Source organism: Varroa destructor, unplaced genomic scaffold (genome assembly GCF_002443255.2).
Source record: "Varroa destructor unplaced genomic scaffold, Vdes_3.0 BEIS01000006.1, whole genome shotgun sequence".
In the NCBI taxonomy this organism is placed as follows: domain Eukaryota; kingdom Metazoa; phylum Arthropoda; class Arachnida; order Mesostigmata; family Varroidae; genus Varroa; species Varroa destructor.
Window position 1 is genome coordinate 17,560,934 of NW_019211459.1, and position 15,673 is coordinate 17,576,606.

A 15,673-nucleotide genomic window follows, 5' to 3' on the forward strand; every position below is an offset into this window, starting at 1 on the left:
ATATTTTTCAGGATTCTAAAATATATAAGAATCCTATCTATAGAATATATAAGAATGTAGAAGAATTGGGCACGAGTTATAAAGTTTCTTCATCAGCAGATCAGATGGCAGGTCAGTCTTGATTTTTGTGACCAGGATACCAAGCAAAAACCATATTCGAATATCTTGAGCTTCTACAAAACACTCACTGTAAAGCCAGATTTAACTGTTCGGTATTCCTGAGGCCGAAATTCGTGCTTGCAAAAAATGGTCGCCGACCAAGTTAATAGCTTTTTTGTAAAAACATCCAACAATAATTTCAATAATAGTAGTAATTAATTTCGTTTTCTTGGTTATTAATTGAAATTTATAATGAGTTCGTTGGAGCTGATCAGCTAAGAAGGAGGTGCACAAACCTCTATGGCAGAGCTAATGCAAAGGCATATTAATCTAAACTGTTGGAGGACTTTATACCAGTATCTTATCCGTTAACCGTCCCTTCCTCCTTCAAAAAGTCAAGTTCTCCTATCCAAGCGACTCTCACGTTTGATATTAGATTTCCGAATAATTCACAACTATCTTTCTCATTTAGTGTGGTTTAGGAGCTTAATTTGAAACAATAACATGACTTTGGATTACTGTTTGCTTCAAAGAATTTTCTACGAACCTTGGAAATGTGATTTACGTAACATAGGGAATAGAGTTTATTTCACTATAAAAAAAAAAAAAAAAAAAAAGAAACGTACTAACTCGGTATGAATATTTGTCAGAAAAGCAAATGTAGCTGCCTGTGCAGTTGAATATAACTAGTCAAATTCGAACGTGGTTCGTCTAAAATCATAGACATCAACTTATGAGAAACACAAATCTAAACACTCATCCTACTCCTATCGCATTATATTCCTCCTTACGTTACATATGAATATGTATATATACATATATTATGCACCACTTCTAGGCAAAACGACATTTCCGAATCTGTTTAATAACTCGCCTCTAGGGGCACCAACCACCATACGTTGATATACGCGGCAACTCTATCAAACGAAACTTTTTCTCTCAAATTTGAATTTGCCCGGGTCGTCTGCTCTCCCCACGTCAATATGGCGTTTGCGCCACCAGTACCCATGGGTCCGGCCATCATCATATGTTTAGCCAATGTTGTGAACCGTGTACTAACGACGTATCGGAAGTCGTAAGCAGCTGGCTGTGCCGTTTGTTCGTGCGTTGCCAGTGCTATTGCTGTTTGCCTGACCGTTCAGTTGAGCAGGCGAAACGCGATGCTTCTATCTTGCCAAAGCACGAAAATGGATTGCGTGTACGTCGGGTGATCTTTTTGGCGGTACAAGACCAAAGCGTACAATGTTCGTAACGTGTGGTACGGAATCAGGCGTGTTTCAACGACGATTGTGTCTCGTGGTTCGCTACTGTTAAAGGTGGTGTGCAAGCTATATGGAAGGAAAGGCCCCCGCCCGACCGCCGATGTCGGAAAAACGTGGTCGCCTGACTTAGTCCTTCTTTGCCATATATCCATATATGTGTACATAATAATTTACATCGAATTGTTTTGCGCAGCCGAATTAGACCTGTGGCGGCAGATTGATTTTGAATAGTATTTAATATTTCCGTCGAGAAGGATACATCCTCTTTGGCGAACTGTGAACCTCGTCTGCCTCTGAGGAAACGGTGAGGGCCCATCGAGTTGACATTGCTAGAAAGTGTTTATAGTCGACAACTCAGTGAAACAACGTCAGCACGGATAGCAGCCTGTTCTCTCGAACAGTTTTTCGTTAACGTCTTTTTGTCGTAGCACCATTACTGCTAGTGTGGTGAGGATTGGTCGCAGCGGTTTTGCGTGACTTCTGCCGCAGTGAGTTGTTTTTAAGAGTGTGCTTTGTATTGCTGGCGATCCCGGTGGGTTGGAGCGGCCTGTGCTGCACAGCGCGGTATTACTGTGGCAGAACTGACCGGTTATCTATACGTTTCTGTCGGAAGCAGAACCTCGGACAGACAAACTCCGTTCGCATTACGTGTCGGCCCACGTTTGGACTATTTATGATCATACACTATAGATTAGTTCTGACCTCCCGTTTTTCGGTAATAGAAGCTTGGAAATGTAGCCAGTTGGCCCGCCCTCAGCGGACCCGAACATTGTGAGATCATCGAGTAAACAATATAGAAAAATATTTAAACAGAGGTCGATATAGACAGACAGATAGGACACACGCCACGCGGAATAAAGAATACTGCCAACAAGGGCGGAAAACAATCGGCGAGTAAATTGGCAAATGTAATAAATAAAGCGTGCTGCTTAATATCGTGTTTCGGTCAAAAGGATATCAGCATACATACCGCTAAGTACCGGTAAGTAAATATCGGCGCGTCAGTAGGCAGATAGGGAATCGACTCCGCTTTGTTGGACTGTCGAACATAATATTCTACAAGGGCACAGGGAAAGAAGCTGAATTTTTCAAAGTTCTGATTGTTCGGCTTCATTGTTTTGAATGGTCGGAGAAAAGGGGTAAAGGAATAAAGAATGTGGTTTCAAGTTCTGAAGTGTGGCTGGTCGTGGTGAATTTGCTGACCGGGATCAGTGGAGAGACAGATGTGGGGTGGGCGGCGACGTTGAGCCACCGGCGAACGAGAAAACGGCAATGGCCTTATGGTTGAGCATATTGGCGGACTATCAAATGAGCGGTGATCCGTGTTCTGCTCTTCGTCAGGTGATTGTTTGTTTGTACGAAAATGGAAGCATAAATCGGATATATTGCTAGAGCTGAAAGGTGACCGCTGCTAGTTGTAGATTCGATTAAGTCAGAAGTAAATAGTCAACGCTGAAGTGCTCATCGTATAGAGAAAGCTTACTCGCATTTTCTCTTGGTAACTCAGTTGTGTTTCGAGAAAGACCAGCATTGGTCTAAAAAATGGTAAACTGGCTAAAAAATCAGCCACATGTTTTCGTAAAAAATCTCTCTTGTACAAACACACTTGGTTGTTTATAATGTGCAGTCGTTATGTTTCGATGACTAATGTGCTGTGGGGCTTATGGATGTTGCTAGCGGCAATCTTTTGTGCTTTTTCGTAATTGGCGTTTGTAATGCATACACAAAAAGGCATACGCTTGCGGCGCTGGTACCGTTGTTTCTGGCCGGTTTCAGTAACAGCTGTGATGTCATAGGCAATGCAGCGATGGTACTCATGTTAGCCAATATTTCATATCGCGGCGCTGCTCTGAAGCGTATATATATCGGATCGTATCTCGTGTGTGATATTGCTTGTTGTATTGTTCGCCTGCGCGTCGCATGCCATCAATAGCGTTAATGCGGCAGCAGTGTAACTTTGTTAGGCAAAGGGACATTTTTAGGTGGTGGCATTAGCTTTTTCGCTCTATCTCTGTATGTTTGTTTGTATGTATGTCTGTCTGTCTGTCTGTCTGTCCGATAATGAACGACTACCGTTGGCAAGCGAACGTTTGACATCGGTCGCGACAAGTTGTTGAAGCTGCTAGCGGCAGAGAGTCGATATCAGTGTATTGCGGGGTGCCATTTCGATGCCACTGTGACCGTGCTTGAATGTATGCTTATGTGCTCTACACTATGTCGTTTTTGCATTAGAAATGAGAAGAGACTTCTTTTCAGGAAAGATCGCACGTGGTCGTCCTTTACGGACTAAAATGATGGGTAACCGCTTATCATAGTAGCGAGTGCTCTGAAGTGGATATGTGTTCTTCTAGAAAACGAGGGGGTTAAATATGCTCGCACATTTGCTTTGGAAGGGAAGGGCAGATGCTTTTGTTGGAGTAGATAGATTTTTCTTCAAATTTGTGAAATCTGCATATTATATTGGAGCGATAGAGGGTTTGCACGTGCAGTTTTGACGTTGCTCTAATAACCGTTTAAACTTGCCGGTAATATTCAAATTAGACGCTTTTCGTGCACTATTAACTAGGCTAAAATACGTATAAATATCGTTTCTGTGACGTAGGGTAGTGGCCTCTGTTTTCACTGTAATTGCATCAGCGTTATGCTTGTTCACCTCGTATAAAGTTTATTTGAAGGGAGATGTCAAACAGGCGTGACCATTCACGGCAGTTTTCACCGGTTCGCTACCCTAAGAATGCACAACATAACGGATGACATGGCCCACCTGCTCATCATTTCCACAGTAGAAGCGTCCTTCACCAGTAATTTAGCAAGAGTTTCTTTTTGGTTATATATATATATATATATATATATATATATACACATTGTATTTCAAATTAAATTTCAATTGAGTTTGACTATGCGTCAACTGATGTTATCTCATTTCATTTTAACGCGTTGTCAATTTTTGACATATTTAGGGGTGAAGTCATGCTTAATTTTCCCTGCTGAATCTGTGCTCGAGGCATGATTGAAAGCTGGAATTTAGATTTTACCATCTGCAGTGAAAGTGATATGCTCAGCTGGTTATCGAAATGTATTTTTGTTGCACTAAACCTTGCGTGCATATACATACAGATACTATACGTTTCGTTAGAACGTACTCCACTCAAAGCATGAGGCATTGCTTAGGGCCCAAGTTCACTAGTGGAATACAAATATATTATAGGTAGTTAGCAAATTAATCATCACACTTCGTTGGAGGCGTAATATTTAAACGTGTGTTTTGTAAAAATTGCACACAATTAAGTTGAAATTTAAGTTGCCTATGTAACTAAAATTATTCTGTTCAAGGCAATATTGTCTTTGTCCATTAGGCTTCTTACAACATAAGTCGTTTAGGGCGGAAATTGGCGTTGAGAACTCTAAGCACTTCATACCGCACATATGTGTACTACAAGTAGTGTACGTTTGTCTTTGTTTGGGAAGTGATATTGCTAAACGAATAAAAGTAGCCAAAATGTCGATAAACGATTAAGTGCTTTATACGGATATTATTCAATATGTTTAAAAATGCTTCTGTCACGTGTCTTCATTCGGTTACACAAGTGTACTTCGACGAAACTCTTGCAACGGATCTTTCGACGATAGCCTGTACGCGTACACGTATCCTGTTTAAAAAAGCAAAATATATTCTAGACAAATCCGGCACTCTCCGAAAAAAATCACTGATTTGCCATTTCAGTTGTTGTTGCCTTTTGCTTGATATTCAGCTAATTAGTCAATATTTTTTATTTACACATGTTACTCAAACCTCGTATCGGAACTTTATTGGTCGAAGTCAAAATAAGTCACCTGTCCTTATATTATAATAGTCGCTGCTTCTGAAGGTTGTTGTAACAGGCTGGCTTCCTAAATCTCTGCTCAGAAAGCAATGATCCTCGAATTATTATATTGTTGTTACTATAATTTTATGCGTTTATGCTAGGACCGTAGCGCGGTACTTGTCCCATGGAAACGCTGGTCGCGTAGTCCTGCCGCTCACTGGAGCACCCCAGTGTTTTCTGATTACATGTTATTATCTATGTCTACTGTTGCTGCTGTTGCCGCCGACCAATGTCACCCTCAGGCCCAGCTATGACGGTGATGCCGACGAAATGAGTCGCAAGAACCACAGAAACGATAGAAGAAGGATAGGTAGAGAAACCGATAGGGATGGCGCACTGAATAGCGGTAAAGAAGCGAAACAAGCAGCGAACGAATTAACGAATAAACGAAAAACACAAGGGGGCGCTCGTGGAGAGCGGCTGCTCGAGTGGATTGGCTCTGGTTGATCTGCTGTCGCCTGCCGCCTGCCCGGGTCAGAAGGAGCATTGGAGGAAAAACCTCACTAAACCAATAGTAGTAGCGACACAGTTAAGCTGCTGTGTCTATTTTTGTGTGTGTTGATGACTGTGAAATGCAGGCAGTCCGTTGGATCAAAAGCGCACGCATTGATCAGATGATGATAATAATACCGATGATGTGTGTGGAGAATATTTAGCTTATTGTGGTGTGATGGGGCCCCTAGATGTGAACGCTACCGCAGCTTCAGAAGCGCAGTGGAAACGAATTAATGGGGAAAGAAAGCCGCTTCCAAGCAACTGGGTAAACTCAGCTCATTGATGACTGTTGTGGCTTTGGTGTTAATCGACCACGTATAGTTTTAAAAGACCTAGCGCTTTAGAAACAGAAGACTCCTATTTGTAGATAACATATGAGAATATAGGTCTGAGCTGAATTAACACTCGCTGAAAAGTAGACAGTAAAAGCGTAGAAAAAGGAACTGGCCTCCGTTCAAGCACACTTGCACTGCACCTCGATACAACAAGGCCGTAGCGTATATGATCATCGCCTTAAGGCGTAAACTATGTCGTAATGGATACCTGGGTGTCGAGCATAGCAAATGCATAACAAATGCGTGAACTTTTTACATATGATTATTATACGTATTAGATGCGATGCAGGCATTAACCCCTGTCTGCTGTAGCTGACCGTATATCAGAGATTCGTGTAAACATTTCAGATATGAAAGTACACCTACGGTACGGATGTAGTCGGGGGCAGGGTCGGTAATTACGGTATGCAAATATTCGTATAACACAATAATGGAAATTTTTAGTGGTCGAACGCCGGTAGATGAATTGTTATAAACGTTATAAGAGAGTGACTTCTACCAGGTAAAAACGTAATTCCTATTAATCATGTTAGAACCGAGGAGGAATGCATTGCGAACGTGGCCATTTTCTATACTAAAAAAAGGCAACACGAAGGTTCACAAAAGGCAGCTTCGAAACACAGATAAGTATTACTATTATTATTATTATCACAATTGCGGTTGTGATTTTGTTTATACGTCTATATTTTGATATGTGCGTCGTCTATCTACGCCGAGGTTCATTACAAACTGTCGCTGTAACACAAAACAGGTTTTTAGAAATTCAAATGGCCCTTAAAAACCATTATATCCTCTGCTGACGCGTTTCGCCCTTTTACCCTTTGGCTTGTAGGATTCAACAAAAATACGAGGGATTCATTTGATTTTTTTGATAGAAGATTAAGTAAGGATCTTTGTAAAAATGTTTGTTCTTGAAGCTAATGATTATTTCTTTTTTGCTGGATCCCGTAGCAGCCTTCCTTTAATTTTTCTTGCAGATTTCTGGTATTCAACGTAACAAGGAACACCATTATAAGGGGAACTTTTAGCATTCAGGTATCCGTGACAGAATGACATCATCATGTGCTATTGAAATAGCACAATTCATTAGTGTTTATGATGCTACTATTATTACTGTTTTACTATAGCTAATACGGCTTGTTAAGCTGACATGATGACAGAAGTTTAGTTGCTACGATTATTTTTATTTGTAAAGATGTATCTATGGAAAACGACTAGAGTGGCCTAACTATGAAAAGATAGTATCTCTTTCGTTGATAAGACCAGCGCTAATTTTACTTTTTAAACGAAAGCCATTGCCGAGATTCATTAGCTTCAATATTTGTCCGCGATATTTACGAAGTAAGAGAGAACCACGTAAACGTTCGATCTATCCATGAACGTATGAACGTGTTAGGACCACTTGTATTTCCACGACTATTTTCTGTAATATAGCCACCGTTGATGTTTGCTATATTGCTGCTTTTAATATCGTTGGTTGGCTGGTTCCAGGATGGAAAGAGATAGATGTTTAAGGTAGTATGGAATGTTGGCGTTCGACGAACCTTTGACACCTATTTTCTGCTGCCGCAGTCAGGTTTGAAGTTGTATTATCGGGCCATGTGTGCGCGTAATGCTCCTCCGTTAGATCGTTTCCTTTATCGAATGATCAGACATCGGCCAAATTATAAAATGTTTTACTGAAGTTAGTAACGACTATCTGTCTTAAGTTATCAGTTTTCGTTTCGTTTCATGATCCTCGTTAATGTGTCTGTGCTGCGATTTATGTGGCAGCTGTGAAGTTGGCAAACACTGGAAATAATATTGCAGTTCGCCTTCGGAATTCAGAATTGTTAGGTAATATCGGGGTTAAATGATTTCCTATCGTTATGCGGCTTTCCGTGCAGAGAACGTTATGAAAGGTGGTGGAAACAATCGACTGATTGTGTTGACTGGAGTGTTTACACAAATCCAGTATGAGCACCAACGTCCTAATCATAAGCACCTAGAAAACTACCGTGATACGCCTTACGAATATATTGTTGTCAATCAGGGACTGATCCATTATGACTTCCCCTGCTATGTTGATTACTTCATGTGCTTCATAAGCTCGTAAATCGAACTTTATATATACCAACCAAAACTGTTGATAAAAATGTTCAGTAACTATTTCTCTCTCTACCTTAAAGATTATAGAAAAATGAATGAATTAACTAAATGTCTAGTCATGTAGCTTCACCACACGTGCAATGTAGTGAGGATACCTATCAAAGTTGTCACAAAATTTTCCTTTTTAATGACCTTTTTGCTTGGCAAAAAGGAACAGTTTCTCCATAAGACAATATACTACATAGACGCAGTGCTTTGCGCATATATGTACCTTTGTATATTGACATAATCAGGTTCATTTCTCAAGTGTGCCAGACGTTGTTTGCCGTTGCTACCCGGTTGTTTTGGAGTCTTGGATTTGGTTGTTATCGGCTGGCTTGCTGCTGCAGCTGGTCTGCCGGCTGCCAGTCAGTATTCGTACTGATGACTCGGCTCGTGACGCGTTGCTCGCCTGTCTAGCGCAGCGTTCGGGACAGCGCCGGCAGCGATACGTTTCAAAGCAAAAATAAAATTAATTTTATTAAAGAAAAGGGTAGATAGAACCTGTTTGCGCACTAGACACACGTGTTCCAGCCACCCACCAGCAAAGAACAGCAAAATTGTTTTCACAACAGCATCGTCGGAAGCCGGCGTACAGGAACTGCAGTGTCAGATTATGGGTCGGTTAGTCAGTCGCCCAGTGATTTGTTTAATCCACTCGTTCAGGCGCTCATTTACCTGCCGTGCGTCGTCAAAAGACTGTGAACCACAAGGGTGCTCTAACGCCCTACCTGACTGGACCAGACCGGACGGCGCTACAAGTGACACGTCACGGGGGCAGGGTCCGCTGCTGGAACGACTAACAGCAGCAAGCTGAAATAGCCGCAGCGAACGTCGTCACGATAGAATGGTGCTGTCTGATGACGAGGAGGTAGTTGATGTTGACACTGAGGTCAACAAGCCAGCTGTATTCGGTGAACGGTGATTGCCCCGGTCGAAAGACTTAATCATTTAAACTTAATTCAAAACGGCACTTGTTGATCCCCGTTGTGATGGCCACGAACGACCGTAGTGGTTGAATCAATAGCAAATACTGGACTTTGTAATAATCGTGTGTTTGTTTATCGGTTTCTATTTTTATGTTGCTGCTACTGTTGCTTGTACAATGTAGGAGAAAAGATGGGGGGGGGGTGTTTAAGCCGTGTAACTTCTGCGGCTACTAAACTTTTACATTGCTTTTCATCGGCTAGATTCGTAGCAGTGGCTTCTATCGACCATCTCCCGCGTGGTCTTTTTTTTTTCTCTCACTCTCGTAACATCTGTATGCATATACGCTTAGATGAGCTTGATTCCACATACTTTACTGTTAGTTCTACTACTACGCGGGTTTTCGCTAAGCAACGGGGACCAGCGGTTATACAAGTTTAGCCCGCAGTCATACCATTATATACACAGTAATATTTCAAACACATGTAAACAACGCTAAGCCTTAGCAGCAGTTATAGTGGCCACAACAACGAGACCGGCAATATTGCAACAGAGAAACATAAAAACAGTATATATGTATATGTGTGTATATATATATATATCGATAGATAGAGGGGAGGGAGAAAACGAGGGAAGGGCCAATATGCTGCCTCTTACACCAACTAAATTTTCCTACCAATCTCGTTGCCGTCACAAATTGCACTCGCCGTATTTGTCGTCACTATATTAGTGTCACCTTGCGTGCAGGCATAATATGGTATTGGGCCGCGGCATCAGCCGCTGATGAAAACAGATAACAATGCTTGCCAGCTAATGAACTAATCTAATCAGTTGCCATAGGCTCGTGAATATCAATGAAACGATAAATCGTTGACTTGTTGGGACGCACGTGAACGTGTTCGTAGGGCTCGATATACGGTTTCTCGATTCCGCTGCGTATCACCCTCTCAGTTCCATCTATTCAGAAGTTCTAGACAGGCCTTTGAGTGCGTTTTTCAATGGACTAAGCAATTATACTGCGTATACACTTATCCCGTAGATACATACGGGTTTATAACTATAGATTCATGCGTATTGTTATAGGTAAATATGGCGGCGGCGTATAGCCATCGAATGTCATGGTTTGTCTCACCAGTTAGCTTTTTTGAATATAGGGGCGGATACGGTTTTTTTCTTAACCTTAAATAAACTATGTGTAGCATTTAGGGGGTCGATCGCAGTATTGCTAGTCACCTTAAAAGCTGCGTTCGTTTCGATGCAGTTACGTGCAGTGTGCCGTATGCTATAGCTCTACGTACATGTACTTTCAGTCAGTGATGTTCGTCGTGCCCTCCGTTTACCCGTTCTTTATTGTTGCCTGTCTTTAGCCAGCTGGTGAATGATTTTTTTTTATCATGGAAGTTGTGCAGTTTCAGCGATTTCAGCGATTGACTGCCGAGCCGCAAAATCAAAAGCCGAAATTATGTAGCAAAGCTACCGGCATCAGTGACGGCAATAGCGACTGTATTAGCTGATCGCTCTACGAACCTATTATTTCCTTTCCTTTTCCTATAACCTTCTTCCCTTGTCGTAGCATAGCTTCTTCGAACATGCCGATGCAACGTATACGTGGCGTGTAGTCGTATTGTGATCAATCGAAATCAAGCTACGGGCATAGCGTCAACTGAGTAGCGCTGTTATTGCTGTTGTCCAGCCTGTTATGGCCGATCGGCGACTTGTCGTCGGGCGGTCGTTGGCGATGTTCGTTGTAGCGAGTGATGGTAACGTCGTGGGAATAATAACTGTGATGACGACGCTTGTGCACAGTCGTGTGGCCGGCCATTTGCTGGCCCGATCGATGATGTTTCCACTGTCGTTATCGCTCTATGGTTTCTGAAGTAGTGCCTAACGACTTAAGACGAAAAACATTTTTTATCGTTCCATGATGGCTAGCCAGGTTTATCGCTATTGCGAGAACGTCTACCAGGCCAGCCTGACGATAATACGCTATCCTGTCGTGGCACAATCACTCTGCGAATCGGCCAGACTGTACTATGTGGCAGAAACTGCTGGTGGCGCGACAGTTTAAGAACAGCTTCTAAAGGCGGTGCAGATGCGGCTGTTGAATTGTCGCGCCACAAATCAGCAGTGACAGCAACGCTACTATCGTCGCTGTAACAGTCGCAGGCCGGCGACAGTCGCTGCAGTGTTTGCTTACGCTAACCAGCAAAACGCAATCACTCCGTTAGTTAGTCAATGAGTTAATCAGGCGACTACAGCTACATCACAACGGCTCCGTTCCGCAGCTGTTTAGCAACGACGACGACGACGACGACGACGACGACGACGACGACGACGACGACGACGACGACGACGACGACGACGACGACGACGACGACGACGACGACGACGACGACGACGACGACGACGACGACGACGACGACGACGACGACGACGAACGAACGAACGAACGAACGAACGATGATAGCAACAGCAGAAGTCAGCTTCGTTCGTGTTTGGCCCGTTTGATATCGACGGCAGGTATTGACAGCGGTTGCTGGCCGACACAGCCGCTGACAGCAGCGCTCGTCGTCATCGTCGTCTTCTTCTTCTTCTTCTTCTTCTTCTTCTTCTTCTTTTTCTTCTTCTTTTTCTTTTTCTTCTTCTTTTTCTTCTTCTTTTTCTTCTTCTTCTTCGTCTTCTTCGTCTTCGTCTTCTTCTTCTTCTTCTTCTTCTTCTTCTTCTTCTTCTTCTTCTTCTTCTTCTTCTTCTTCTTCTTCTTTTCTTCTTCTTTTCTTCTTCTCTTCTTCTTCTTCTTCTGTAAAGATAGCGTCTATTCACTCAGATGCTGATTGAGTCAGTGCAAGCGGCGTGCGCCAGCCAACGTCGCAGCCAAAGCAGTTATGCTTTATTATAGCGCTACAGCTGCACCGTTGATGTTATCCGCACTAAGCACGATGCCATTGAGGAGCGCCAGAATGGGAAGTCAGCGTAAATAAGCGGGCGGTAGTTCGTCCTCTCTTCCCTTTACTTCCCTCTACATGACGCCCAGTAACTCTGGCTGTACCTACCGCTGCTGCGTGGCGGCAGTCTGGCGGCACCGTTTGGCGGAGCACACAGCAATGGCCGAAATGATCATTTCTTCAAACAAAGGGGTCCGCCTCGTCTGTGCTGCATCATCCTACTCCAAGTTGCTATTACAGCCGCCGCTGTTGTCCAGTAGCGTACCGCTGCTTCACTGAGGCCAGCGACCACTTTTCCACTACACTACAGTGACGCTGACCACCAGCATTATTACCACCGCTGCCCGACCGCTTGTCGCTGTCTCTATATATCTACGATTGTGTCAAAGCAAGGCACCGTATTACAAGCGTAGGTAGTTGTGAATCAACTGATTCAGTCGCGAAGCCTGAGACAATCGCCAGTGGTGTTAGAATGGCAGCAGCCATCTACTGACGTATCTAGACCGTGGGCAAAAGGTGTTATCCGCAGAGGGTGCCCAAGGATAGCCTAGTATACTTAGGCAGGCGACCCTACACGCAGTCAACTCGACCAGTTAGTTGTGTTACACTAGGATGACACAGGGGGGAAAAAAGCGCGAACACCTACGTATATGCGTAGAACTTGCTTGCTCTACAACAGCCAAGGACAGTTTTCCTACTATATCGGCATTTGCTGTAGATACCTAGCGTCGGCAAGTAACCGGCCCGACTAAAAGGAGACCGGCTGAACGACTAACTGGTCTTTTTAGTTAGATCGACGACCCTGTTGCCGCAACTCGGCAATGAACTTTTCTATATCTCGCTATTTCTCCTCGGCGTCTCGGGATTGAGCGTCGTCAGATGCGGGAATGAGCCTCTGACGGTAAAAAAAAGTCCATACGAGTCTAAGCATATATACACATACGCACAGAAACATGGCGGATAGACACCTCGAGGCTTGCAGCCAGCCGAATAAGGCTATACTGATGGTCACATTTCTTAAGCTTGACGGTGAAAATGCCTCTACTCAGCGTAGTGCTGCGCTGCTTAAGAAGAATAAATCTCCGGAGCATTTATGGGGTTGATGCGCAGTATACCCACGGTGTTTGCTCGACAGGCCCTTGAAAAACGTTGGCACAGGAATTTTCACAGGATCATCATGGCTCTATTGGAGTTTACACGTGAATGGTTGAAATTAGGCTGTCTGCTCCCTTTTCAAGGAGATGGAGTTGTTCGATGAAATACTTCATATGACCATACAGTATTCGATTTGTATGATTTACTATTGGCTATTCCTGGAAAAGTTAGCACGGTTAGGATGTACCAGACTATTTCTGTGTTTTCCGTTTGTGGCGCAGTTATCGTTTGAAGCTGCTCACCTTGGCCTAGTGATAGTAAGCACAGAGTAGTGCTGGTCCGATGCTTGTTTCTTTGCATGGCTTGCTCGTTGAATCCTCCCAGATAATCAGGAGAAGGTGACTACGTAGCTAATGATTTTGTACATGGTATCCTATTTGACTATTAATTGACTACCTCGTTCCTTTGCTCATGCTTTCCTTTTGGGTTGCAGCTCGGCAGACAGAACGCGGAACTAGCCTTCTTTATGAGCATTATGAAAACAATTAATGAACGAGACAAGCAAAATGCTCAGTTTACCTTTTTACCCAATTCCATAACGATTCTTTGTGACGAACGTTGAACGATTGCATTGTTTCTCATTCTATCGATTTATTATCGACGCTAGAAAACATCTGAAACAAAACAGTATCCCAACAACATACGAAATCTGAATTTGTTTATCCTTGAGTATATCTTGGCTTCTTATTGTTTTTATTCTGAGAGAGCATCGATAAATTGTAAACAAACAAAAGTTCCAGCAATGGGCAGCAGACCGAAAATGAATGGGGCAAACGATTTTGAATAGAGGGCAGTGACCCAGTTCCGTTCGGATTTCCCCTAAAACAATACTTACCCCAATTATCATCGTTGTGGTCGTCATTTATCTCGTTACTACTGTAGCCTGCGTTTGATATGACGTTGGCCAACCGGCAGATGGCGCGTATGCCGTTTGTTGTGAGTTGTAGTCGTATTGTCCGTCGTTGACGTTGGCCTCAGATGTGAGGAAGGTGATTTTATCGGTGTGGACCAGACAGAAGATGCAGAAGCCGTAACAAACTACAGAGGCGGCGGGCAGATGACGTATCATTTGACGTAATATTCACGCAGATTTAAGGAACTCGTTAGTTATACATTGTGTGATGTAGGTGGCCGCCAGTCACAGAGCTCATAATCTGTCTTTTTTCGTTTGGCATTGGTCAGTCGAAATTAAGAGAGCGCGGCATTTGACTCCGTACTAATCGTGATACAGCTGGCAGGATTGTGTGGTCCTATGAGATTGTGAAGATCGAGATGGTTATAGTAGACAGACTGAGATGCCCTTAGTCACTGACAGACGCATGAGCTCAACGTCTACTTTTCGCTGTTTACAGTGACGAGGAAAGCGTCCTATAACGCAGCATGAAGCGACTTTCCAATGTTGAAACGAATAACTCGTAGGCAGTAGCTACACGTCTTCGACACTGGGGGAGGAGGGAGTAACTATACCTGCCCTCTGCGGGTTCTAGCTATTATGGTTACATTCATTTTTTGTGACTGTGTTATTGTTACTTCTGCAACTACTACTAAACGAGACGGATGCTAATTAACGTTGCTAGTCATCCGAAGGGCATCGACTATCTCCAACCTTTAGTGATAATGTTAAAGTAACAATAGCAAGGAGACAATACGAACAATATAATTTCATGAAGAATTACTTTCACACGGAAACTGCTAAACAGTAAAACTCGATTAACTTTTATTAATTACTCTTTATTAGTAAGAGTGTCTTGATTCCTTCTTGATTTATTTTTATAAACAGTTGTATATATACGCCTATACGGGGATAGTTTATTAGGCTAAAGGCTACGGGGTCTACTCGTTTCCATACGATGTCAAACCCGTCTTTTTATTCTTCATAGAATAAGCTCTGTAAGCTGAGTAGAGACCCATGATAAGATGCATTCGATGTATTTTAGCGTCGTCGACCCAACTGCTGGTAACTCGTCCCCGGAAATCAGTTCAACCGATGTGATCGCGATTCGTACTTCTTGTCTCTCATCTTCTGTCCTTCACCTTGAGGCTAAATATTCCTGTCCTATCAACAACAGGGCTGATGATAACGCGAGAGCCCGGGTCTAAACTAACAGAGGGCTTAGATTTTAGGGAGAAAGGTGCACTAATTTCAATGGAAATTGCTAAGCTTTTGTTGTCTTGCCACACATAAGGTAAGCCTATGAAAAGAAGTAGATAATCTATCTGGCGTAATATGGGCTACGATACAACGTGGGTCCCATCTCCAAATGGTTTATCTGGTTTTTCTGGAAAAAGAGCCAAACTAGAGATAAGCAAAGCCTGAAGGCAGATCAGCCGTGCAGAAGTTGCTCTATTCGTTTAACTGAAGAAACCTTACGCACCAGACGATGCGTATTGGCATTTTAGAAGGTATTTTTTCGTAGTTTCGTTACAGTGGACGTTACTTACGTCTATCAGAGGTACTTGAAAAA

The 15,673-nt window shown here is 43.0% G+C and overlaps 1 long non-coding RNA gene across 1 annotated transcript; it reads right to left on the bottom strand.

The window, feature by feature from the left end:
• Positions 1–4,191: 4,191 nt before the first annotated feature.
• LOC147754938 (uncharacterized) lies at positions 4,192–15,669 on the bottom strand. The gene is made up of 2 exons (XR_015330518.1): positions 14,044–15,669; positions 4,192–13,822 (listed from the first exon to the last, which is right to left on the bottom strand). It is a non-coding gene; the product is annotated as an uncharacterized LOC147754938 (long non-coding RNA).
• Between the last annotated feature and the right edge of the window lie 4 nt (positions 15,670–15,673).